General features: G+C 38.0%; 1 protein-coding gene across 7 annotated transcripts in view; it reads left to right on the top strand.

Moving 5' to 3' along the window:
- The window catches only part of NCOA2 (nuclear receptor coactivator 2), a 189,472-nt gene that overhangs the window by 75,721 nt on the left and 86,885 nt on the right, over positions 1-26,866 (top strand). Inside the window, exon 4 of one of the 7 annotated variants that reach the window (XM_069004918.1) lies at positions 21,818-21,916. The exons of the other annotated variants lie outside the window; for them this stretch is intronic. The gene's annotated coding sequence lies outside the window, so the exon portion shown is untranslated. The remainder of the gene's footprint in view (positions 1-21,817; positions 21,917-26,866) is intronic. 7 annotated transcript variants of the gene reach the window in all.

The following is a 26,866-nucleotide window of genomic DNA, read 5'->3' as shown; positions in this document are numbered from 1 at the left end:
CTGTGTCTGTAGGTAATAATTTATCATAACATCAATATAACATTACCTTCAGTCATTCAGAAAAGCCTTATCTTAGGTGCTTGCCAGAGTTACTCATGTGTTTCTTTGCTTAGCGTGACATGGCCGTATTTTCCTTCATGGCTTAGTTCCTACCCAGGCACAGGCGATGAAATTGCGCTGTGTTTTATCACTGACTGAAGGGATTGGACCGAGCTGTGTTGTAAAAGAGGACAGTAGGGCCAGTCAGTTTGTTGCAATGAATGGATTGCTCTTATTCGTGGAGGAGTATCGTCCAAACAGTGGTCTCTGGGCCAAGACCAGCCTACAGGAAATTTCCATCTGCTCTGCTTTTTACCAAAGGAGATGGAGAGCAGCTTTGCTGCAGCAAATGCTGCCCAGCAACTGGACTGCCTTGGAGGCTTGCCACAATCCAGTTTAGAGGGCTGGCTCTGAGGGACTGGAGGAGTCTCCCTTCTCCTGTGGTTTGGCTTTATTTCCATGATAACATCTTGATAATATTTCTAGGATGGCTACTTGTGGCATGTGCAGGCTGGCCAGGTTGGTGACTACCCCAGGGACTAGGAAGTGAAGTCTGTGAGAATTAGCTGGTGGGAGGTTCTGCATCCAGCCGCTGAAACAGAATTGCCAACTCCTTGTAATAAGTGACCTCTTTTAATAGAAAACCACATCCTTTAAAACACTTCATTAAAAATGCCCTTATCAATTACAAGCTCCTATACCATATAAAAAGCCCCTTATTTGCATATGAAGTAATTCAAATTCAAACTTCTAATCGCCATTTGAGAAGTCAAATACTAATTTTTGAGTGGATTTTGATATTATTGTTTTATATTACCTTCTAGGAAAACTGCAAGATTATTTTGAGACTGTAACTATTAAACCTGAAAAGAATATGGGAAGATGGAAAGCTCTGTATATATATAAAACAATAATAATATTAACAAAATGTATAAAGTTGTATGTGTACTCTTCATTGTCATGCAGTGGTAGTCTATAAAATTTTTATTATTCTGAGATAATAAGCATATCCATTACATGAGAGCATGGAATACCTTTTGAATCTGTGCAGATCACCCAAAGCAAGTGCTTCTAACAATTTTCTCCGCACTTGGTTGTGTGTTTTTATCATCATAAGGGTTAAATACTAAATGAAGATTTAGATTTTTATATGATTTATAATTTTTTAAACTTTTGTATTTTTTCAGATTCATTGTTTTAAGAATTTTCACACCTAGGAAATCATTAGGCTCTTGTACTAATGAAAATGGTTCAGGTGAAAATGAAAAAGTAGAAAAATCATGTGCAAATTGGGGGGTATCTTTAAGATCTCAATTTACTATAATTCACTCAGCTGATGGTAGAAGAAACTTGTTACTTTTGTGTATGTGTATTTATAAAAATAATCTGGATTGCTTAATTCCAATACAGTCAAATGGAAATATATGCATTGTTTTAAGGAGTTACTGCAATTGGCCTGGTCTCTAATTGTATAGCAGAGTTGTTGTTCTTAAATAAAACTGAAAGAAAAAATTCTGCACCACAGATCCCTCATGATACCGCTCTGTGGACCTACATAAAATCCTGGTACTTGTAAATTCCCCTGAGCCTCATCAGGTTCCTGTAAAGTTTCTGGCTCCAGCATGAAAGATCTCTTTGCTGGGAGCAGATTGTTTCTCCTTAGCAGGAATGGGGCCCACATGATTCAACTAACCTCATTACCAAGATTGGTGTTGAACTCTCCAAATTACCCCAGTAATATAAAGAGTAATATAAATTCATGCTCAGTTGCAAACTTTCTAAAATCACTTTTTGCTTTGTAGGAAAATTAGAAAAGATGTACAAACTTACATAAAAACACTGAGTGGCTTTCTAGCACTTCCATGTTACTGGATCACATTGGGGTTTGAGTCAGGTTTCCCAAATTCCCAACTTCACTTCTTCAGTCTTTTTATCTCCTGATGACTTGTTGCTCCAGTTGTTTGAGCTCTGCTCTAGATCAGACTTTTCTGCCAAGGTGAAAAATTTCCCTGTGTTGAGACATGTTGTAGATATGTTTGGGTACCTTCAGCCTTCCCCTTTGTGTTCTTAAGAGTCAGTTCTGTTGCCTTTGTTTCTTCTTTTATACTGGGCTTTTTCCACTGTTCATTTTGCTGCTGATAAGCTGAGTGGAGTAGGTTTCCTGTAACAGCATCCATCTTGCTTTCCCCTGGGCAAAAGACTATTCACTTGCTCCTGGCCTGGATCATAGGTGTTATCAGTCCTGTTAACAGATGTCTGAATGCTGTGTGTATATGTGCACACAGTTTATTTATTTTTTTGTATTTATGTATTGAATATGTATAATAAACATCTTGTCGTATAGAATTTTGTCTAATATCTAATAGCTAATCTCTGGCATATACCAACATGTTTCTGAGTTAGATAAACCTCTTTCATTCCTTTAAAATATTGATTCCTGTTTTACTTTGGTTTTTATTTATTTCTCTACGAGAAATGAAATGGTATCAGTAGCTTTTTCTGTTTTCCAAATATCTCATTGACTTAAACTGATAAGTTTATGGAAGTAATATAAGACTTCATGTATAGCATTCTAAAGAGATGTGCTTGCACATCTAAGGTCTTGATCTTTGCTGTAAGAGCTGCTAAGTCCTATGGTCTTTGCTGTACCAAAGAGCTGAGATGGCAGACTGGTGTTGCCTTAAAATCTACATCTTGATTTATTTATTTGGGGTAATTTTTATTCTGTCTCTTAGTAAATGATTTGACTTCATAACTATTAGAATTTTGTATGTGAACATATTTTATTACCTGCTTGGAAGTGGCTTAATGCTGTTATTTGATTGACTATTCTCTGGTTTGTATTACTTCACTGATCTCAGTGGCAAGGGCTGGTTTATGTTCTCTTGTTACATTTACAAAGGGTTTAGCAACTAAGAGTCAAATGTGAAATGGAGCAATGTAACTATTCATGCAAGTGCTGACTTGTGTTTATATTCTTGAAGACTGAACACACTTGTATAAATGCTAGATTAAAAATAATTTAAAACATCACAAATCTATCACAATTCATAGATTACAGTAAAATACATATCTGTGGAAAAGTATCTATTTGTGTCTCCTATTACAAGCTAAATGGGCCTGTGTGTCTGTTTTTCTTTAAAAGCTGTCTAGCAAAATGTACAAGATGGATTTAAATATTGCGGTATTACTTTTAAGTGATCTGTTAGTATAGCCAGCTGTTTAGTTGGGTCCTTCTAAGTCAGCTTTCTGTGAAATAGTAGTAAGAAAGTCTAATAGTCTCCATTATTTTTAGCCTCTTTTCCTATAGAAACAAGGCTTATGAGGTCACACTGTGCACATGTGTAGATGCACACACATCCCTTCAACACCTCTCATTATCTTTTGAACCTATTGCTGATTTTGATCACGTTTTTTTGGCACAATGTTGATCTCGAAATTCAGATCCCACAAGTTTTGTGAAAATAAGTAGCTGAGTATAGGTGGAACCACCTAAAGGTGCCCTGACAGAGGGAAAGGTTGCAGCATGAAATAATCTTATTAATTGTCTGGGAATCCTAGTGATGGGAAAAGAGAGGCTTTAAACAAATGTCCCAGCTGTGGGAAAAGCTTCCTTCAAAGCTTTCACCTTTCTAGACACCAAAGTCAACCAACCAGGAGGTATAAATCTGTGGGAGATGAGGCTTAATATATTCTGTTGTTCATGGATCTACCTGTTCCCTTGATATTTAATAATAATAATATCAGTAGCATAAATGTTTCCATGCAGTATATTTTTGCATATTTAATCTTTAAGGTAAATATATAGGGATATTCTTTTGACAGTCCTATTTTTCAGGAACATTTTTTGATTTCACTGTGAACATTAATTTAAATGTTTACAGAGCTCCTTCTCTCTGTATTAGTGCAAATCGAGCAGTTCTTTCCCCTTACTTTTAAAATGACAGATATTGTGAATGCTTTCCAGCTCTGTTTTGCATGTGGTTCTGGATTGCAACTAGCCAGAAATGCTGGAGAATTCATGGCTCTATGACTGTGCTCCAAGGGAGTTAACCGGGAAGAAGGAAGTCGGTACAGTATGCTTACTGAATATGGAAATAATAATAATTATAAAGCTAACCAACAAGAAGTGTATTCTTAATAAAATGTGTGGGTTTTTTCAGTGTAATCATATGACTCTATAATACAAAAATTGCTTTGAGAGTAGGTCAAAGATTACGCATAGCAGAGACTTGTGTGATTGGTTATGAGCAAGCGAAAATAGGGTAAACTTTTGACCCGGCAGCAGCAAATGGAACTGTGTAAAGCACCTACAGATGGCAGGATTTAACGTATAGTCGGTCTCTCGCCCTTTCACAGCAATTATGATCATATTACAGCAGGCACTGAGGGGAAGGCACTCTGCAACTCTAATACAGTGTGTCTTTGAAACTTTTGAATATGCAGTTGCGTTTTGTTTTTGTAGAGCCATCAATTAGCTTAGCAAGAAGAATTCCACTTTTGTTGCTCGTGTTTGAGTCGACGAGTTCCTGACCAGCGTGCCAAGTCCATTTGGAACAAAAAAATCATTTGAACAGTCTGAATAATTTCAATAATTCAGACTGCAGTAGATTTATTGCTAAGCTTGAAAGACTCAGTGAAAGTTTTTATGCTGTTGTGCTGCTGATGTGGGCTTGAAGGGATGAGGAGAATGTGGTTCCAGGGAGAGGTCTGGGAAACAACACTTCCAACCAGCTCCTTGGATCCTTGTGTAGATTCATGCATCTTCTGGTTGAGTTTTAAGTTTGCAAAATTTAAACTTCAAAAAGACCAATCAATATTATTTGACAGTACTGTGGCATTTAGATAATTCAGTGGCTGTAGGTTTTGTTATGCCTATGAAATACGTGGCAAATTAGAAGAAGTGAAAGTGTTGTGAATTAGAAACCAAAGATTGCCCATTTCCTGTAAATTTTGTCAGTTACAAAATCAGAAGCCCAGTTGCAATTTTGGCACAGAGTGATAGTTCTGAAGTCATCTGAGCATATTTTGTGTAATTCACTGCCTTTCAGATGTTTGTGTGTTTTGTGTGTGTACGTGTGCAGACTTCTCCCACAATTGTTTTTTTTATCACGCTTTGCCGTATCGGCATTTGGGAAAAGAGTGAGTTATAGAAGGCATGCTTCCTTCTAGTTACGATCCAGCCACTATCTCCCTTTCCGTCTCTCTGCGGTGCCTTCTGGCCTGTAATCTGATGCGAGTGCCAGATGTGGGGAGGTGGAGCAGAAGCAATCCAAGCTTTTTAGACCATTTCACGGAGGGGGTTATTTTATTATATTTGTGGTTCACTAAAATTTTCCTTTGGTTTTTTAGAATGACTTCTACGGAGAGGAGAAATTGCAAGCATATGGTAGTAAGCTAAATAAGATGCTGGAAAATGCTCTTTGGAGGAAGGGAGAATTTTCAAATACTGATAAAGCGTGGTTGGTTGGGTTTGCTTTTTTTTCGTTTAAATCATGCTGAAGCTTGCACTGTACATAGACTGCTGGGTGTAATTCCATTTCTTTTTGGAGATGAATTGTGTTCATTTTAGCCATGCCTGTACCTGCAGCAAAGAGCTGCTGCTGCAAGCTTTAAGGCACTTAAACAGCTTGATGACTGCTACTACATGAGTTTGATCTGGTCACACAAGATTTCAAAACTTTTCCGGTTGTTAAAATACAGTGAAATGAAAACTACTCTCCTCAAATGTCAAACAGCACACACTGTCGTAGATTAATTCCTTCAACAGTTTTATAACCCCCCTCACACACAAAAAAACCCACCACCAAAACAAACTTTAAGTCAGTTAAAAATCCCACTTTTATAGATGAGCAGCTTTCAGATCACCTGGTTTGAGCTGCACTCAAAATTTGCCTGGACCTGTTATGTCCCAGCTCTTCAGAGGGAGCTCATGGCCACAGTGCTGCCCTGTGCTTCCTGTGGAGCTTGGGCTGGGTGGGGATGTTACAGTGGCCTCTGCCAGAGATAGTGGGTTGGCAGGGTTACCCCACAGACCTCATTAAAATGTAATTGAGTAACCTTAATCTAAAGGTAGTAGCATAATTTTTCATTGGAGGTGGTTGTCTGTTGTGTTCATGGCTTTAATGAATTGGGGCTTCTTTGCATGACAGCTGTTCCACCTGAAAATAGGGGCAGTTATTGTCAGCTCTCTGCCTCATAAGTACCAACTTCATAGAGGTATTCTGAATTTGTGGTACTTGCGAAATGCAAAAACCAAAAACAACTCTATAGAAAAAGATTATTATTAATGTATGAAGTAGAAAGGGAAATGAATTAAAGAGGTGGGTTTCATACTTGGGAAAGAAAGTGATTTTCAGAACCAGAATACTCTGAATTTTGTCTAGTTATATTCTTGCTTTTTTTGAAGTATAAAAAGGTATTGAAACATTATTGCTGAAATGTTATGTTATTATTGAAACATTACTGAAATATTATGGGATTATTCCCACAGTTTCACTGATTAAAATAGAAATCTAATTGAAGGATGTGCAATTTTCACAGCTATTATGTAAATAACTAGTTTTGTATTCCAGTACCTGAAATATCCTCAACAATTACAGTTACCTGATGAATACCCTGTGTGCTGCTTTAAAATGTAAAGCATATTAACACATCAACCAAACTGGGGGGGTATATTAAACCTGTAACACTGTGACCTGTGCTTTATAATGCCTGCATATTCTTCTTTTAATTCTGATCATTAGTTCTTACCACAGTGTAAGACAGATGCTCATATTTCCTAATAATTTCTGGAAATTTAATAGTTAAAATTACTCTTCTAGTATTGCTCAAAGCTGAGTACGAAGGTTTCCATTATGAGTGGCACAAAAAGTTCCTATCTACCCTTTGGTAAGTAGGTGAAACGGCTGTGTGCAATAAGGGTAAGCTTAGTTTCCTTTTAGTGTTATCTAAATAACTAATTTAGTTTTCCTTTGTATGTGCTCTGAAAGACTAACTGACAAAAGCTATCATTTCTTAGACCACACCTTGCATACAGATTCGAGTAAAGTGGTGGGCTTTTTCTGCCTCCAGAAGACAACTTTCCACACCTGGTGGAATCTTTCCTTGTTGTCCTATATTGAGGTACTGCTCACCTGTGTCAGTACTTACCTGGTTTAACCTGGGCTTGAAGTTAGTGTGGCAGGAGGGCATCATCACAGCTGTACCAGTAGTACTTAGGTTTCTGCAAGTGAGCTATTGTCACAAGAGTATTTTAGATATTGAGATATATTATTTTTAAGTTGTCAATAAACCATTGTATAATCATTACAAATAAAGTAATACATAGAATATAGTTATAGTATGTAGTATAACAGCTATTTTCATGCTGCTCACCAAGCTAAGTGCTGGCTATGTAATTGTAGGATAAAAGCAGTAATTTGCCCATACTGATCTAGCTAAAAGAACATTTTTTCTTGATACATTTAAGTTCCTAGTGGAAGTGTAGACAAGGTTCAGATTTAGATTTTTTCCCACGAAAAGTATTAAAATCAAGGTGAAATATTTGTTACAAGAAAGTGTTGAATTTGATTCTCTTCATTTGTAAATGAGTGAGGAACTCCGCAGATCTCCATTCCCAAGGTGTGTGATCTCCTGAGAGAAATTTTCTCTTTCCTCACCTAAGCTGTGGGGATCACTGGCTTTGCACAATGTCTGTGACATAACAAATACCTTCAAAATCAAAGAAGTAACTAGACACATTCATTTTCCATAAGACATGGGAGTTAGGTCGATACATGCCTTTAGCAGAAGAGATGGAGACAGGAACATGACATTTGTGCCTCTGTTGGCTCAGGGAATGACTTTGACCTCCTGACAGTCAATCCTGAGGAGCAGTGGGATCACTGGTAGGGTGCAGATTAATGAAAGCTGATTGGCACCAAGCACCAACCCTTCCCATGTTTGTAGACGTGACCACTTACAGCTAATAAGCTTATAATAATTTCTGCTTAAGCACAGGTGGTGAAAGTAGCAGTGAAAAAAAGGTAAGGAGCTTAAATATGGAGAAGGTACGGGGCAAACTGTGATGAAACACGTGAAGTGTGTGGTAATTGTCCCTCACCTTTTGCGTGGGGGCTTGTGTTTATCCCAGTTCTCAATGCTGATACTCCTGTTTACAGTGGGGTAAGGGAATCAGAGAATCATTACTTATCTCTCCGTTACATCAAATATTTTTGCAGTTGGGCATGAACATCAAGACTTCTGAGGGTTTCTTGTAAATCTTGTGCAGGAAATTATTCATGAGGGGCACATTTTGTTGTCTGTCTGAAGGACTCCATGTGCACAGAGGAATTGAGGATTGTATTTTGTTTGGTCTTCTGAATGGTTTTGTATTTTGAAAGCTTAAAAAATTCTCTTCTCTAGACCAGATTGCTTTTCTGATTGGAAAATAGCACGTGCCTTCCTGCCTACTTTGTATTTGTTACCTAAATGGAGTAAATTCAGCTTGGAGAGGCTTGGGAACAAGAGAAGGATTTAAAATGATTCCCCTTTAATTAATCCCAGGAAAATTCTGGCAAATCTGTCTTTTCTTAGTGCTTGCTGTACGTCTTTAAACTTCATTTCATTCTGATTGCATAGACAAATCAGGATGGGTTTTTTCGTCCCCACGATGATAGTTAGATTTGCCAGTAACTAAGTTTTGGGGTTACCTAATTTTAGTACATACAGAATAAGGAGTGTGGGTTTTTTGTGATTTCTTTTTAAAACCTAATTTTCTGTAAAGGAAACATTTCAATGGTGGTGTTAGTTAAATCTGGCTTTGAAGTGCTGACCTTTTATGAAATAATGTTTTGCTACCAATTGTTATAAGCCAGTGGTGATAACAGCGGTGATAATTTTTTCCCCCTGTAAAATATAAATCTTTGGTTTGTTTAAACATAATGTTATTAGAACAGAGTAAGCTCCCTCTGTGGCAGATTATAGTACCTTCTTTCTTTGGGGAAAAAGAAACAAACACAAGCAAAACAAAGAAACAACCCAAGGCTTATTTCTTTGTTATCTTTCTTGGCTAACACATAGGGACCTTGGGTCCTACTACTACTGCTGCGCTCCAGAGGGCAGCTGAACAGATAATTTATGTATGTTGTATGCTTCTAAGTTGTGCATGTTATATGCTTCTAAGTTCTCTGCAGTCTGCAACAACATAAGGACTCCATCGTGAAAAGTAAAAAACATTCCGAGCTTACTTCAAGAAAGCATTTGCACACAATCTTTACAGTTAAGGCCATGAATGGAGCCCTGTACTTAATGTTAGGTAAGGCAGTTCAGAGAATTGCAAGACTTAAGTATTTAATCCAAAGCATTACTGCTGTGGTGTTAACTAACAAACTGTCTTCCCAGTGCTACATTCTCACAAATGTTTCTCATGTTTATGTATCAGTTTGGAGTTGTTTTCTGTACAAAGGTTTTTGCATATTTATTTTTTATTTAAAATATTTTTCAGAAGTTAAAGTTAATTATTATCATAAGGGGAAACACCATTTTTTTAGCAGATGAAAATAAAAAAGAGTATTTCCTAGAATAGTTAATATGGTTAGTTCTGGTTTACATACCTTAAATCCTGGTAGTGTATCTCCTGGGAAAGTTGCTGGAAATAGAATCAGTGTTTCTAAAATGTATTATTTTCTACTGCTCATGTCTCTATACAATTTTTGTAGCAGTATACTAGAACTGCTACTGCTTTCTTCAGGTTCATTCTGATATCTGATATGATGTCCAAGACAATCTCATTGTGGAAGAAGACGACTTTTATTTCATCACTCTTTAGCAGATCCTGACAGCTGTGGCTGTGAATCCAGTGCCCTTTCCAGAATGCTTGCATAAGATTATTCTGGAGAATTCCTGTGCTGTCCTGCTACCACATACCTAGAGTTAGTAATTTTTTCTCCTTTCTCACCCAGGAATATGTTTAGATTTTCTGTATTTTTACAGAGATAGCATCCATCATGCTTTCTCACAGGTTTAGTTGAAGTTTAAGGCAGTATCTGACTGTTCTTATAGTGTCACTGTAAATTGCAACCTGAACCAAAAAGGCAGAATGCCTGGTACTACCCACTTAAATACACCTGGCTTACTAAATGACCTTGAATAGGTAATTTTATGTCTCTGTTCATCCTGAGATCTATAAAATTCCAATAATAAAACATATATCCACCTTTGCAAAAGCTCTTTGAAATCAATGAGTAAAAGGTATCCCATAAGGTCAAAATATGAATTATTTATTGCTACATGACATGCACAGCATGCAGACTGTAAGGTTATAGATATCTTGTCTGTTCCTTTTTCCCCTGAGAATAAAAGTCATAACTTCAGAGCTCTACCAGAAAAAGAAGTATTCACTGTATGAAATCTAATTTTATGTGTATGACTGTGTGATAACGTTGAAACTTTGGCTTCCCCAAGGAATTGGTTTCAGTGTTAATACCCATCTTCCTCTGAGAGGTGCAAATGTAGTTTTCAAAATAATAAACATTTTTAAAATAAAGAATGAATATGAGAAGACTAGAAAGAATAGTCAGGGGTGAGGCAAAGTTTGGGCTTTGAAGTAAGTAAATTAGAGTTTCATGGCATCGAAATTGTGGTAAAGTTACTACAGGGTAAGAGATTGCTTGACTTCCAAGTGATTGCTAGTGCTTGTAGACATTTGTTTTCTAACTGACATCCCAGCAGTGAGCTTTAAAAGAAACTGATTTTTCTTTTAGTATGTTTCCTAGGGTTTGTTTTAGGTCCTACTTGTCATCAAAAGAGTTGTCTGCTTACAGTTTACATTATTTATTTTATTAATTTAGGTATGTGTTATATGTGTATGTATACATAGCTTATCTTGAATATATGTACAGGTAGAGATATAAAGCCTACAGAAAGCAAGAATAGGCTTGTTGCAAGAACAGGCCTTTACACTTCAATGTGATCATTCTTAACTGTACTTGGAAATCAGTAGGCAGCTAGCACAGGTTTTGTAGAACTGCCGTGCATGTTCTTGGTGACATATGCTACTTTAGTAATTTGGTTTCTCTGTAACAGTTTTGGCCTCTGAAAGAGTGTAAGGAATGGTCTTCAGAGGAGCACACTTTAATTACCTAGAAATGAGATCCGTGACATTAGCATAAATCTCAAGTGCTTGGCCTTTAATTCAAGTCCAAATATTAGGTCAAATTTGTATCCAGCTAAATCCAAAAGAGCTTTTAACTATTTGGGATAGGCACAGACTTTCTAGTGCTGACAGTAGAGGCAAGAGGGTTCTTGCACAGGTTTTAAGACTCCTCTTGGGGATAACAGACTCCTGGATACGTTGGTTCTCTACTGCACTTTTGGATGAAGGGCAGTTTTACAGCTGAAGTCATGTCCGGTTGGAAGGATTGGGCAAATGTTACTAGAAATCAGATTGTGATGGTGAAGGGAAGCAGTGCTATTTCCAAGCAGGAGCTATTTCAGAAAATTGTTCAAAGAAAAATTGCTTCTACATATCAATACATTTCATTTAGAAGACTGTACTTTTAGACGTTAGTAAAGTGTCTGGTTAAAAGGAGCCATCTGCTTGGAAGTATTTCCCTTTATGTTGCCTTCCATATTGGTTCTCTTCCATTACACTTCAGGCATTGTTTTGCATGTTCTTTGTGTTTATCTGATACTTTCATCTAGCCCTCCTCACAGCTGTAGAATCTGAGGTCTTGGCTAGTCTGATTTTTCTTATCTACTCACCACTCTGACTCTTAAGAATGCTGAGGTACTGCAGGCTATATATTTATAAAAGTAATTAATCTATATAAATTTACATATAGCACAGATATTTAGTGAGTGTGATGTATTAGAGGTTACAGGGATACTGTGTCATGGAAGCTTCCTAAGAACCTAAACCCTAAATGGGTACTTTGTCACTTCTTTCTCCTTATCCTTCTCAGTAATCTCTGTTGTGAATACAGACGATAGTGTCAATGTTACGTGGGGGATACCCAGCTCAGTATTTCCTTTGCTGTTTTTTCCCCTCGCATTACAAAATATTTAAAGTCATAAAATAATATTGAGACCACAGGATTTTTTTTAAAACCACACTTTAGTAGAGAAGAACAGCACTGCAGACAGGAGCTGTAGTCTTGTATTACCTGGTTTTCTAAAGCTGAGGTATTTTAATTGACCCTGTTACTTAATTTCCAACACATCATTCATTGCTTCCACTGGGGGCTCTCCATTGTTGCTCCTCTCAAAAAGTATTCTCACATGAGCCCCTCAGTGCCAACTGTATATGCATTTATGTGGTATTGTACAGCCAGTGTATTCATAATTGCATTAAATTCAAAGTCTCCAAGCAGCGGGTAATTTAAGAAATTGCATCTCTCTTGGCTGATAGGAACATAAATTTGCCTTTCTTTATTGGTTTCTCAGCATTGTTTGTAAAATTTATTTTACTGAAGATATTTTTTCCTCTTGATCTGGAACGGCTTACATTTCTGGATGTTCATCACTGTATGTTGCACCCCCTCCCATGTAAAATTTAAAAAGTGGAAAATTTGGAGTTTTTTTTCCAAAAGCCTCTCAAGAAAAAAAAAATCCTTCAGCAACCCCCTAATACCTTAACTTTCTCTGAGAAGTAACTGTCATCAAGCAAATGCAGTGTCAAACACTCTTATCAAGAGAATCACACCAGTTTGAGAACAAAACTCCCTTTAGTGTTCATTCATGGCCTCAGTTCACGTAAATTACATTGTATCCACTCCTGTCAGGCTCTTTTCTGGGAGTAAAGTGATTGTCCCTGAACCTTGGCTCTGCTGAGTTAAGTTAGAAGTATTTTCAAAGATATGAGTGGTTATCAGAGTGTCTGTGTAGCTATTCCAAAACAATAGCATCCAAACCCCACAACTCCCATAGCATCATGGAATCACAGAATAGTTTTGGTTGGAAATGACCTTACAGATCATCCTGTTCCAACTCCCCTCCATGGACAGGAATACCTTGCACTAGACCTGGTTGCTCAGAGTCCCATCCAGCCTGTCCTTGGACACTTCCAGGGATGGGGCATCCACAACTTCTCTAAGCAGCTTGTTCCAGCATCTTGCCACTCTCATAGTAAAGAATTTCTTCCCAACATCTAATCTGAACTTACCCTCTTTCAGGTTAAAGCCGGTCCTTCTTGTTCTTGTAAAGAGTCCCTCCTCAGGGGCTCTTTAGGCACTGGAAGGTTCTGTAAGGTTTCCTGGAGAGTCTCTTCTCCAGACTGAATTCTCTTAGTCTATCTTTACAGGAGAGGTGCTCCAGCCCTCTGATCATCTTTGTGGCCCTCTTCTGGACTCAATCCATAAGGTCCATGTCCTTCCTATGTTGGAGGCTGCAGAGCTGGATGCAGCACTCCAGGTGGAGTGTCGTGAGAGCAGAGTAGAAGGGGAGAATCACCTCCCTTGACCTGCTGGTCACATATTCCATAAAGAGAAAATCAGCCTTCCCATGTCCAGGACCCTACATGGCTTTATCATTCAAAACTAGCACTGCAGTGTCATCTGCAAATGAGTTGATACAAATGCACATCACAGAACAAAGTCACAAGATGGTCTTGAAATACTTTTCAGCAAGTAAAGCTGGATTGCCTTTGGACAACCGTAGTGGTCATACACTTGGAGTTTAAGGTGGCCCTGTTGGGGCATCCTACTTCTCAGGTGGAGGTGTAGTTTGGAAGCAGAGCACATCAGTTCTCTCACAGTTGCTTTGACTGTCTGTTGTATTGTGGTTGAAATTCTGACTTTTGAAGGCAAAATATGACTTTATGTCCAGATTATTTCAAATCATCTCTGTCTTTGCCATACTGCTGTTAAAACTGCCAGCAAAATGTTTTCATTGAGCCCTTTTTGTCTTGATTGGTTACATGCTCTGCCTATTTTCTCTTTAGTTTTGGGGAAGAAATTGCACAGCAGAAAGGACAGTTAATTTCAACTTGGCTGATTTCTTCTCAAAAGGATATTTGCTTCACAAGACAAATGGCTTAAACAATATTATATATTGTTACATTATTAACTTGAAGCTTAGAAAATGTAGGTTCTTAAGAACCTGGGACAGGCAATTTGTAAAAATCTAAATTACTCATAATTCTTGTATTAAAGGTTATTTGCTAATGGTTTTAAGAAATAGTCCTGTGAACGGTCAAGTACTGCTTTTTCAAGATGAGTCATGACAGCCATGCGTTTGAAAGATAAAGATGGGAATCTCTTTGCCAAAAGGAGAGCAATGAAATATCCATGTATTCTTCCAAATTTGACTTTTCTCCTCATTAACTGACCTTGTATCTTCTTGTGCTTCAGTACAACGTGCTCAGGTGCAGTCTTTAACAAAATTAAATGCACTGTCCATATTGTTGATATTTTCGCTGAAGTAATACTTTTGACATTACTTTTGTGGAAAATTTAAAGTGTGTAAACAGGGTATGGGTCACTAATTTTACATTGAGGGAAGACCTGTAAGGACGGCTATTTGCAGCTGATAGTTGTAATGTGTCTGCCATCTATTTTCAAAGATTGTGTTTTTCATACTGATGTACAATATGACATAAATAAATATGTGTAGGAGTCCTCAGGATGGGACAGGATTTGCTATATATTCTAAGTATTTCTGATTAAAATGATCGGGCAGTATTCTGCTTCTCAGCTTTTCCCTTCAGTCTTACATATGAACCTACTTGCAGCTGATTTTAGGGAAAACCTAGTATAAAGTTGTAAACAGATTTCTGTTTTGGAATTCAGTGTGTTGGACTTTTTAAGCGTTAGCAGTAGACCCAAGTTCTGACATGTTTCCTCTTATCATAGACTTAAATATTCAGCGCTAACCACACTGGGGGGTAGTTGAGATTGTGTAGCATTTCTGCTCAGAATTAAGTCTCTGTAAGAATTGTCTTGTTTCTACTGCAAATATTTACCTGCAAACCTAAATTTTATTGGTTTTTTACATAAATGAAATGAGTATTGTCTTACATGCTCTAAAGGTGTAATTTGTTATTACTGACATTTACATCAAACCTGTGCTTTTGTCAGATAAGTGAGCAAGTCTGGTTTCTGTTGAACACATAATTGTCATGTTAAATAATCCTTAATACCCTCCATTCAGTCATTGCTGTTGAATTATCACATTGTGAGTTTTTTTCTCTTTTATTCTCACAAGTGGGATTTGAAGTTTCTGAATTTACACAATACTAAAGTTAAATGCCAATTTTGTCACATCTACCTCATTATAAAAAAGAGCACAGACCAATTGTCCTGAAGTTGGTATTTATTTCATAGCAGAGTATTTAATAATTTTATTGTAAGTCAAATTAATTTCAACTGCTCCTGCTTTTCCTTTCACTTTTTGTCTTATTTGATAGGCTGTAGTCTCTGGCTTTTGGTTTTCTCATCAAACAGTGTCAGCTCTTGCAGTTCTCAGGAGTACTTGTGCTTGGGCTCAGTTAAGTTACATGGTTCTATCTAGTACTGATAGAAATTACCGCTTAAAAACTATTAATAGAAAACCTAACTTTCTTCAGTTTCTCTTCTGTACCTCATCTCATCCACTGATATTTTGGATGTTTAATAATACCAAAATTTGGAGCTTGACCTTCCTTTACTGTGTACCACATCCTGAGTGGTTAAGGCAAGAGGTCAGTCCTCAATGTTGGCTGTTCATCATCACTGTTCACCACTCAGCATCACTAAGTTCTGCTTCAGGTGTTTGTAAGATTTGATGAGAGTGGATGATGCAACGTTAAATTAGCTTATCATGTATTCTGAAATTTGTAAAGAGCAGCTGTCCCTGTGTTCCAGTTTCTCCCACGTGACATTAGTTGTAACTAGCATCTCCTTTCTTCATTGAGGTCTCTTGGAAGGATGTGAAAGCCCAGAATTTCAGGATCTGCAAGATACAGTCTCTGGGTGTTTCCTCCTTGCTTCTTATGGGAAGTAGCTTTTCAAATGCAAGGCAATGTCTGCAAGCAACTAGCAGCTAGAAGACTGCTGAACGTTGATGAGACATGAGATTTTTGCGACTTCCTGGGAAATGTTAGTTTTCTCTTAAAAAAGAGATCTAGGTGCCAAGACCTGAGTATTCATCACCAGGTATGGCAGAATAATTTGCCGTATCGTGAACTAAAAGATAGAGGTCCCACTTGCATTAAACACAGCAACTTTCTGTTTCAAGGGAAACACAGGCAATGTATCAAATCTTGCTGAGTTCACACAGTGTTGCTGTTATGGTCAGCTGGAGTGTTACACTGATCTGCCCTGTGTGGTTATCAGAAACCTTGAAATTTCACCAAATTATTTAATCTTTAATCCTCTACCTTGATTGATTCATATAATGTCATTTAGAAATGTTTTATTTATAGGTAAGACTACATGAAAGAAAACCTACCTTGGTTTTGGATTAATTAGTACAGATTTGTTTTGCTGTTAATAATAAACATTTTCTTTTCTGACTTTTATCTAGTTTAAACTTTTGTCTAATTCAAATCTCAGGCATTGAATATTGCCAGCAGTCAGTCTGCAGATTTTGGGAACCTTTTACTGTTAAAAGTACTTACTGTTAGAAGTACTTCTGTTTTGAGATGAGGTAAAACAAAGAGTTTGAGCTGATTTTAAAAATATATTCACTGGAAGGCATATTCTGTAGAGCATAAAGTAATTTCTTTTTAAAAAATCCCAGACTCTTCATAACTTAGCTACATTCTGTTAAAAAAGCATTGGTAGATGTTATTACATTTATGTAACTTATTGTGTTAATGCAACATTTTTTTTCTATGCAGTAGTATTTCCATTCTGGTTCTGCTTTTCTCTGCTTGCTCAACTTCCTGTGCTGAGTTCCTCTCATGTGGCGTCAGCACGGATGGAGGCAGCTAATGGTCTTGAACTCTTCTCTCTGTGGGTTGAGGCCCATTTCCAGCAGAGAGCACCTCTCTGTGTGTAACCCATAGAGAGCACTGGCAAGCACCCTGCTTCAGAGGCTCTGAGCGGGGGAGAGCACCCTTTTTTAGTTTGCAGAGGGAGAAAGAACTGAGCCAGGAGTTGACCATTTCCAGATTGCACTGAAAGAAACCCTTTTTCTTCTCTTGTATCCCTTCTTAATTAAAGGCAAAGGAGTGAAGCAGTAGAGATTAAAAAAAAAAAAAAAATCCTCATCAACCACTACTCAAAAATTTCAATTAACCATAGTCATCAAACTTGTCTTAAAAGAAAAGAACACAATTGTCAGTGGACATGCCCATACAGAACTTAATTGCTATATATGGCACACACCTCAGTATTGAATTCTCCAGTTAAATATTGCAGAAACTTGCACACGGAATGCTCTGAGTGGATGGCTGGGTGCATGTTTATGAAGTTATGAGAGCCTTGATGAGCTGTTTTCAAGAAGCATGGACATTTCATGCTACAAAGAGAAGTCAGCAGTAATATCTGAGGCTGAGAGAGGAGGGAGTGTCTTTTCATTGCCTCGTATGGACAGAAATCAAAAGATTCTTAACACTGTCGGTGCATGTACTGCTAATACAGAGACTGACTGTGAGCAATCCCAGATGCTACAAATTCCAGTGGAAATACATTTGATACAATTCCTGTGCCTTCAAGAGGAGATGCAAAGGTCAGGAAAAGTAGATTTATCTACAGTATCCTATTTATTTTTCCTCAGCTAATGAAAGGAAGAACCTTAGTTTTCAAGCAGTGGTGAATTAGGAGTTCCTAAACTGATAAAACATCAATGTCATTGACATGTAAGTCAACAGGTTTTCAGTTTTGACTTGAAAACCCAATGTTTTTTGTTAGTGTTCAGATGGAGGAGTTTAAAAAACACCCCTAATACTTGAAAACTGTATGTTTGCTTCTACATTTATTGAAATGTAACACATGCAAATCACTGCACTTTGTTCTTGATCTCAGCAATAATATCCTTATTCTGAATCTTAGCAGTCAGTCCTAATTGTTTTTGGTTGTTCTCTATGCTGGTGCAGTGTCCTTCCAGTCTTTCTCACAGGGAGTGAGACTTAATGCTGTGCAGTCAGCTTTCCCAAAAGTCAGTCACCTCTATCCTTGAATAAAGCCTAGTGAGTCAGCTTTGGAATCTTACAAACACAGTTTGAAATGTCTTGCTATTTTGCAAATGAGGGCTGTGACTATAGCTGTGAATTTGGGTACCCCTTTGGCTACTCCAAACTGAGAGGATTGAAGGGATTGTGAGGATGGAATTACCTCCTGGGTATGGTGTACAGAGTGAGAGAAAGGACTAAAAAGTTACGGTTTGGAATTAAAAAGACTGAAATGATGTTTAGAGATGGCTTTACCAGTCCTTGCCTCAGGTGTGGGTGTGTTAAAAGGGCAAAGAACACCAGATTGTTGTGGTGTGTCCTGTCTCTGCCTGATTCACTCTTAAAAAAAAAAATAAAGGAAGAAAAAGAAAACATAAACTTAAGAAAACTCTGAAATGTGTGCAATGAAAGCAGTGTTCTGTTTATCAGTTTTAATTACTTGATCATGCTAGAACGTAATTTGTCAATGTTTTAGTGAAAGTGCATCTTCCCCATGTCTACTGCAAAGTCACCTGTGGCTGGGCAAAGAAAATGAAGTATTTATGAGATACATTTCTTAGAGAAAACTTAGGTGAACCCCTTCTGCTGTGAACCTCTTCTGCTGTGTCTTATCCTAACATGAAAAAATCTCTAATGTGAGAGTTAGTTTTGAAGATCACTTGCTCATCCCTAAATTAAATGTATGGTTCCTGTGAAACTATTTAAAAGGTAGCAACAACTCTGTCATGTCATTGGAAGCATGTATTCACTGCCTGATAAAGCCAAAGAGCCTTTCCTTCTTTGCTGTTGCATGTTCCCTTGCTTCCATTTAGAGCAGTGTTTTTCTGTCAGGAATATTTTTTAATTCATTTCTTCTTCCCCTTTTTGTCTAAAAACAGTGTACACTGCAGTGGGATGTTCCCACTTCTCCATTAGCTTTCTTTGTATACTGTTCTTCACTAAGCAATCTTTTTAACAACATCTGTGTACTTTCACTCCTTTTTCAGCCTTCAACTCCTATTTTATTGCTACAGTGACTCTATTCTGTTACCTCATTTTATTTACACATAACTCTTCCCTTAACACTGTGATTATTGTGTTTGTGCTCACCATATTGTTTTGACTTTAGGTTTCTCATTTTATGATTCCTATAAATATTACCAGTATAGTTCTAGCTATGGTATCTGACTGGAATGCTCCCATTTTTAATGTTTTCCTTAGATTTGTACTTCACAAGTCAAGTGTTTTGTGTGTGTGCATTCTTGTGAAAGCTCATTTTCCTTCTGGTGACTGCTAATATATTTTCTTGCATATCAGAAATGTTCTCCATAATATTCAGGTTTTGTCCTATTTGTATCATTTTCCAATTTAACCAGTATGTTTGATGCATTTTCTTTAGCTAAGGAATTTGTATGGAAAATGCAAATAAGATAAAAGAAAGTTAAGATTGCAAAGCAGTTCCTGTTCTGTTGGGCTAAAAGTTGTACATAGCTCCAAATAATGTTCATTTTGCTTACCCTATGCAGTGTAGTGCTTTGAGATGGAAGGATATACTGAGAAAGGACTGGGAAAAATAAGCCACCTCAATTTACTATGAATATGTTTTTCTGCTGAACATAGTCTCCTTATGGAACCAGATTATTTCTTCCTGGACTGAGGATCTTTCTCACAGATTCCTTCTATAGCATGGAAGCAGGAAGCGTAGAAAATAGGATTCATGCTGCTGCAGAAGGGGCCTCGTTCCCATTTAATTTTCAGCTCCTCTGCTGCAGAAAGGTTGGGCCTCAGCTCATAGCGTTGATCATAGTGTTGGAGCAGGTTTCCCCAGAGCCTTGGGCAGGGCTGCTTTCCTGAGAAGAGCTGTCCTTAGGGAGAGGGGTAAACAGAAAGGGTGTGGGGGGGTAGCATTGGCAAAGATGGTAGGTACAGGATAGCCACTATTTCTTCACAATTTCCATTTTATTTTCCTGGAAGTACAACCACAGTCTCGAACACTGTTTTCTAGTTTCTGGAAAAAATGTAAGTTTATGATCAGTATTGTCTTAAGGAGAATGAAGTGGCATAATGGGAAAAGTCAGAGTACGCTGAGTTGGAAGGACCCACAAGGATCATCGAGTCCACCTCCTGGCCCTGCACACCACCATCCCTAAGAGCCACACCATGTGCCTGAGAGCATTGTCCAAATACTTCTTGAACTCCGTCAGGCTTGGTGCTGTGACCACTTCCCTGGGGAGCCTGTGCCCACCACCCTCAGGGTGAAGAACCTTTTTTCTAATACCTACCCTAAAGCAAAAGGAGATAAGTCTATTTCTTGATCATATAAGAAAAGAGCAGCTACAAAACTGCAAAAGTTGTTCTGTGGGCTTGACATTTATTTTGCAGTGCTTAATCCACAGCTTTCTTAAATAGTTTGCAAATCCTAACAATTGAATGTCTGGGTGAGGCTATGGTGGTCTCTGCCCAGCTTTACTGCCCAGTGCTGTCAGAGGTGGACAGAGCTTGGTGGAGTAAATTGGGTATCTTTATGCTGTGTGCCAAGGTAATAGGGAAATGGTGTGCTAATGCAGAAGAGGAAAGGCTTGTTCTTTCAGTCTGTGAACTATTTCAGTGAAGGCAGGACAGAGCACTGTGGCTGTATGTGTACTTTGCCTTTTACAAGCAGGAAAACTTCTGAATGGTGAGGTGCAAACCCGCCTGAGGCTTGGCATTCAGGAGGGAACTCTGAAGCTAAAGCTTAAGAAGGTTTCCCCACTGGACAATGTATTTAAAAAATGCTTAAGATACTCGTCATGGTACTGAGTTAAACCAAGAGAAATGATGTCACTTAAAAAAAACATATATAGAAGCACTGACACTGGAGTTTGTAGTGTGGGTCATTTGTTATCTGTGCTTTTTGCATTTGCAGGAGAGTTGGGTGCTGGGAGCAGTTGAACCATAGGTTGTTGCTGAGAGAAGAGTATTTATTGCAGCAGTGCTAAAATTACAGGCAAAAAATTAAAGTCCTCTAGGGGAAGAAGAATAATTCTAGCAAGCCAGATACTCAGTATTAAGCATGCTTAATATTCAGTTTAGTCTCATATGACATGTTTATGACCAGTGTGTGTGCCCCAACAAAGGCACTGCCTTAAAAATGTATTCACTAATTAGTTTTGGTGCAAGAAGTAGAGAGAGCCCATATATTCCTCTTCCCCATCGACAGCACATTTTCTTTTTCAACAGAGGAAGATGCAAAATGATTTCAAATGTGCCAGGTTTGGGTTTCTTCAGGAGTCATACACTTAAAATCAGCAGAAGGGAGGGAGGGGAGTTACTCTGTTATCATCAAGCTCTGCTAATGTAGCCCGGGTGCCACGTGACTGCAGAAAAGGCTATTATCTCAATGAAAAGGAAACTGCTTTTTAGAGCAGCAACAGAACAGAAGCAGGAGGAATTTTCGAGTACTCCACCATGCTGGATTGTCAAAGGGGGATCTCTCTGATCAGCAGTTAGGGAAGGATTAGCGTGGCCAGTTTGTCAGCTGTCATTAGAAGCAGATGACAGAGATGATAAGCTGCTGTGTGCGCACGTCCTCACTCAGCATGTGCTTTGGTTTACATCAAGACATAACACTGCTTTGGGATAATGGAGAGCTGATATTTTTAAGGCTGTAAATTTACTGGTAATCGTCTCCCGTTTTTTTTTTTTTTTTTCTTTTTTTGTTTTTCCCCTCCCATTTTTAATAAAAAGCCAGTGTGATGGATGGGGGATTTATCTACATCTTGATCTGAAGACGCAGAAAAAACTAATGAGATCTGCCTTCATCTGTAAAGGCTGGAAGACGACAAGGTGTGTTTCTGAAGTGCTGTGACTGTGACTTCATTGTTAGTGCTTTCTCTTTGCATGTATTTGTGCTCCTGTGTGCATCGCAGGTGTCTGGATGTTGGGGGTGCAGGAGGGCAAGGGGGTGTTGGTTTGGGGGAGTGGGAGGAGCAGCTAATTTCTGTTTGAGTAAGACAGTCTAAAGATAATGTTTCTAAATAACAATTGCAAAGAAATAATGTAAATTTGAGTCTGCAGTTTCTGTTGTTCCCTCCCCCCCTCCCCTGTTTTAATGTCTACAGGTGTACTTGTGGTTGCCTGTGACAGTTTTATGGGTTTATGAGGCTAAATATATCTTAGTGCACAGGAAATATTTTTGTAAGCAAGTTTTCTGGCATCCAGAATAATACACAAACCCATCTATATTTTCCCACTGTCAAGAGGAGGTGGAGCCTGAGAGTGTCTTTTTCATTGCAGTAATTACTATTCAATATTCAGTAATTTATATGCACATGAAAAAGTACAAAGTATGTCAGAGTGAGACATTTTTGCAATAAAGCTTTCTCTTTCTGACCAAGGGTTTGAGTAGACAAAACACACTGAAACATTGGTAGTTGTTATATAACTTTCTCTATTCTCTGATCTTAATAGTTTTCTTTACAAGTACATGATCGTATAAACAGAGTGACATTCAGTTAATCTTCAGACCTCATATTTATCTCATGGTTATGCATGATGATGTCATTAAATATCTTGGCAGTATTTACCTTTCTTTTAACCTTGGGATGACAGCATTTAATATTGCAGATTAATTAACTGATAATATCCCCCTCAAAAAGGTTATTGGTAGTTACCTGTAGTAAAGTGAAGACAGTATGCTGTCTCCCTGGCTTGGGAAGTTATTGCAGGCTTGTTGACTTTATTTTCCTCTCATACACAGCATTAAGCCCAGCGTTTCTCTTTAAATCACAGCAGTAATACTAATCCTGGACCACAAAAAAAGAAGATAAAATTAAGCATTTGGATTTGTACAGGAGTGCTGGTTGTCATTGCTTTAGAAATTTGCCTCCAAAATTAGGGGCTGGGTTGAGAGGATGTATATGATCAGTCATTACTGCAGTGCACTGGCAGTTTGCTAGAAGTGTGTTTTCCCAGATTCATATTGAAAAAGTGGTTGTGACTATCCTGCTTAGTAATCAGTTTAATAATTAACTAAATACATACAGGAAATGCCTTAGTTTATTTTATTTTGGACTTTGAAAAACTCATGCTACTTTGAGATAGGAGGGAGAAAGGAAAATATTAATTGTTTTTTAAATTAATGTAGTTTGTGTTTGAAGAGACTTTATTTCATACTGTGAGGGCAGAGCCAGAAACGTAAACAAGTTTGCACTATTTATTTGCTTGTTCTCTTTTGTCTTGGTTTGATTATTTTAATTGCAGCATAGTAACATTTTGGTACAGAGGCCTGGGGCAGGCGGTGCCGTTGAGTAGAGGCTTGAGAGCCTGTCACGTTCACGGCACCAAATGTCGAAGCCACAAGAACAATGAAACTTCCTCTCTGCGTCTTGTGTTTTCTTCCTTTATTTCATTACAGAAGATCTAACAAGATAGTGGGGGCTGAGTAGTGCTTACTGATATGTTGGCACCTATGTTTTGTAGAAAAATAAATTTTTGCTTCTTGTACAGTCATTTTTATTTCCCTGATGCCTTTTAGGATGTATTAAGGGGGGGAAATTTGAACAGAATCAACCTTTTGTGTAGACTATGTTCTTCAGGGGGCTCTGTGTTCTTACAAAACTCAAGTTGGGGTGTTTTCTTTCATGAGCAATTTCTTACAGAATTATTGTATCTAGCACATATAAAACTGTCTTTGACCAGAGTAATTTTGTTTGCCCACTTCACCAAATTATGTATGCTTCTGTAGTCAACAGGGTTACACCGGTAATGTTCAGAAAGGTGTTGCTCTCTTCCTCCCCCCCCCCCCCCCCCCCCGCGTTTTGTTGTCTTCTCTGTAAGGGAAATTTCTTGTGCCAGGAAGGAGGGAAGGTATGACTGCAAAATATGCCATATTGTAAGAAAAAACTCCTTCTTGGAAAGTGTGAACTAGAGGTGTACTTCGAAATGTTTCTTTTCACTCCAAAGTTCTTAGAACAATTTTTAATAATAAACATCATTAGGAAGTCAACTCTCTGGCTAGATTTTATAGTGACATTTTATTTATTTATTTAAGCTAGTCATAGAAAAGAATGAGGGGAGGTGTGAAAACATTGATTCTCAGAATCTACTTTATTAAGTGGAACAAGTTTGTTAGCACATTACTATATAATAGCCCCGTAATTGTAATAAGAAAGCTGAGTTAAGGACTGAGGACTGGATCTACAAGCCAAGCTGTTAGAGCTGAGTAAATGAGAAAGGTGTTTGTAAGTTGATAATCACTGTACTTGGGAGGAAATCCCGGTGGAGTCATCTTACTGCCTGCATTCCTCCTTAGCTTCTCTTACTGCTTACATTCATCTGTGGCAGGCCTAGAAGGATGCCTGAAGTGGACTAAAAATTATTATTAGCAGGTAAAGCTTTGGTTTCTGGAGGTGAGGCGTAAGATGTGAAAGCCTGTGTCTTTCAGAAGTGGTCTGCTCTCAGTACCCAGGAGTCTGAGGCAGATCCCTATGTAGTTTCCCTGATAGCTGAAGGTGTACAGTGGGGCCTTTTGGGAGGGCTGTCTGGGTTGTGAGGATACAGAGCATAAGGAACAGTGCAGGAATTGGACGAAAATTGTAAATGAAGATTCAAACCAGAAGTTTATGATAAATGCATTTAATTTGCAATGTGTGTTGTACCTGAATCTCCTCTTTGCTGTTTCCATTTAATTTTCTCCTATGCATGCTGTCCCTAAACAAACTTCATCAGGATGTTGTACTGCTGTGATTTTCCATTCCTGATAGCATAGGCTGTTGTGACTGAGCAACCCAAGATTCTCATGAAGAAACTTCTGTTGGAACTGCATGGAGTAAAATTATTTTTGGTCCTTTTCCTGAAGTTTTTCCAGGTGTTCAGTCCAAGTAGTTATAAATGTGTGTTATTTTTTGCTTTGAGGTAGTGTATTGCAGACTTCTGGTAGCTCCTTCTATGAATGTAGTGGGTGTTCCTCTCTTTAGTAATTATGTTCCATTACAATCCAAAATTAAAAATACTTGGAATAGACATTCTTCTTAGCACTTGTGAGTCTTCTTTATCATAAGCTGTTTAATTATTAACAAAAAATAATTCTAGTTTATTTTTACAGAGAGAATAAAATGGCTCATTATTAGCATTGGGCTTTAATAGTAGAGTAACCTTGTTTTCTTTGGGCTGCAGAATACAAGCATAGATTTTTCAGGCCCATGGAGTGATTTATGACCTACAAAAGAGAGAAATAACAGTTTGACATCTTCTTCTAGTAGACTAGGAGGAAAATCGAAGCTTCAGTAAAGTCAGTGATAAAATTCTGATTTATTTCAGTTGAGTCATAGTGTCCCCATAGAACTGTTCCATTTTTTTACAGTGTCATTTCTGCTTTGGGGAGCTTATAGAGAACTGTTGTAAAGCTTGTAGGGTGTTGCCTGTAAGCATTGTGGAGGCCAAAGGTATATATGGATTTAAGACGGAATTAGGCACCACTGAAGATAGGTTCAGAGGGAGGAGGAGGCACAGCAACACAGCAGCTAAGCTTGTACCACTGATTGTCAGAGACAGAGAAGGGGGAAGGAACATTCTACAGCTGCCCTGTACCTTCTTCCAAGATACCTGCTATTAGCTTCCATGACAGATTAGTCACTAACTAAATGTCTCTTTTGTTTGATTCATATAGCCATTTCTATGAATGTTTTATTTGGTCACAGCCTGTATTCATATATATGTGCATGTGTATATACACATAGACACAAATGACTACAAAGCTGGTGTTCATCAGATTTTATTTCTTGGCAGTTGACTAAGTAATGCAACAACATTTTTATGAGTTTAATGCTTTTAAGTGCTTTAAGATGACAATCAAACTTTCATCTTCTTCTGTTATTGCTGGTTGAAGTATTTTACTTAAGCAAATAAAATGAAGACCAACATGAAATTTGAAGTTATTAGTAACTGTTATTCATGTTCACAGATAAGTTTTTGAACTCATGGATGTATTAAGAACATCAAGTTAATCATACTTTGTAAGCCACTCGTGTGGCTCTGGCATAATTTGGTAGCTTTAATTTTTGTGCTTAGTAACAATGTGCTTAGCACTTGCAATGGTTTTGCCAAGAGTTTAGCGTCCATCTAACAGATACCTGTTTTAAGTAAAAACTGTAATTCTGCATGTTGGGAGGAGATACAAGTGTAATCTTTCATGCATGTAGCTGTATTCTCTCAAAAAGCATGTATTAAATTGGTGGCTCTTCCAACTTTATTAAGAAAAAAGATTTTTCTACTTCCCAACTCTTACGCTGCTGCTCCAGTATAAATGGATGATACTGGCATGCATACCAGTATCAGCAGGAAGCACCTGCTGAGGGAATCTACCTGTTCATACAAATGCGGGATAGGAATAGAGGCCAAACTCCATCTGGTCTCTCCCATAACATCCGGAACCACATCCCTGCCACTAGGCAGGCACCCTCTGGGACCAGGGTCCAGCAAGCCACCATAGGCTGAGGAGGACACTGAGTTTTCCAGGACAGACACTCCAAATGCATTTCAGAGACAAAGAGGATGGGAAAGCCGTACTGGGCACTGTACTGAAAGGATAATTTAGGTATACAATTTAAACAAGTGGTGCAGCACTCTGAACTTCTTGGGGGCACAGAGGACATCAAAGTGAAGTCCAGTTCACCTCATAGCCACCTGTTAAAGTTACTGTGACTGTGGCCTTTTGTGGAGCTGAGTACTACCCTTTGTTTAACTTGAATATAAGTATGTTTGACTTCAGACTATTGTTAACTTGCAACTTTTAGG

The sequence above is a fragment of the Aphelocoma coerulescens genome, chromosome 2 (genome assembly GCF_041296385.1).
Source record: "Aphelocoma coerulescens isolate FSJ_1873_10779 chromosome 2, UR_Acoe_1.0, whole genome shotgun sequence".
NCBI lineage: Eukaryota > Metazoa > Chordata > Aves > Passeriformes > Corvidae > Aphelocoma > Aphelocoma coerulescens.
Note: the sequence above shows the minus strand (reverse complement) of the source record. Positions and strands in the feature narration are given on the sequence as shown.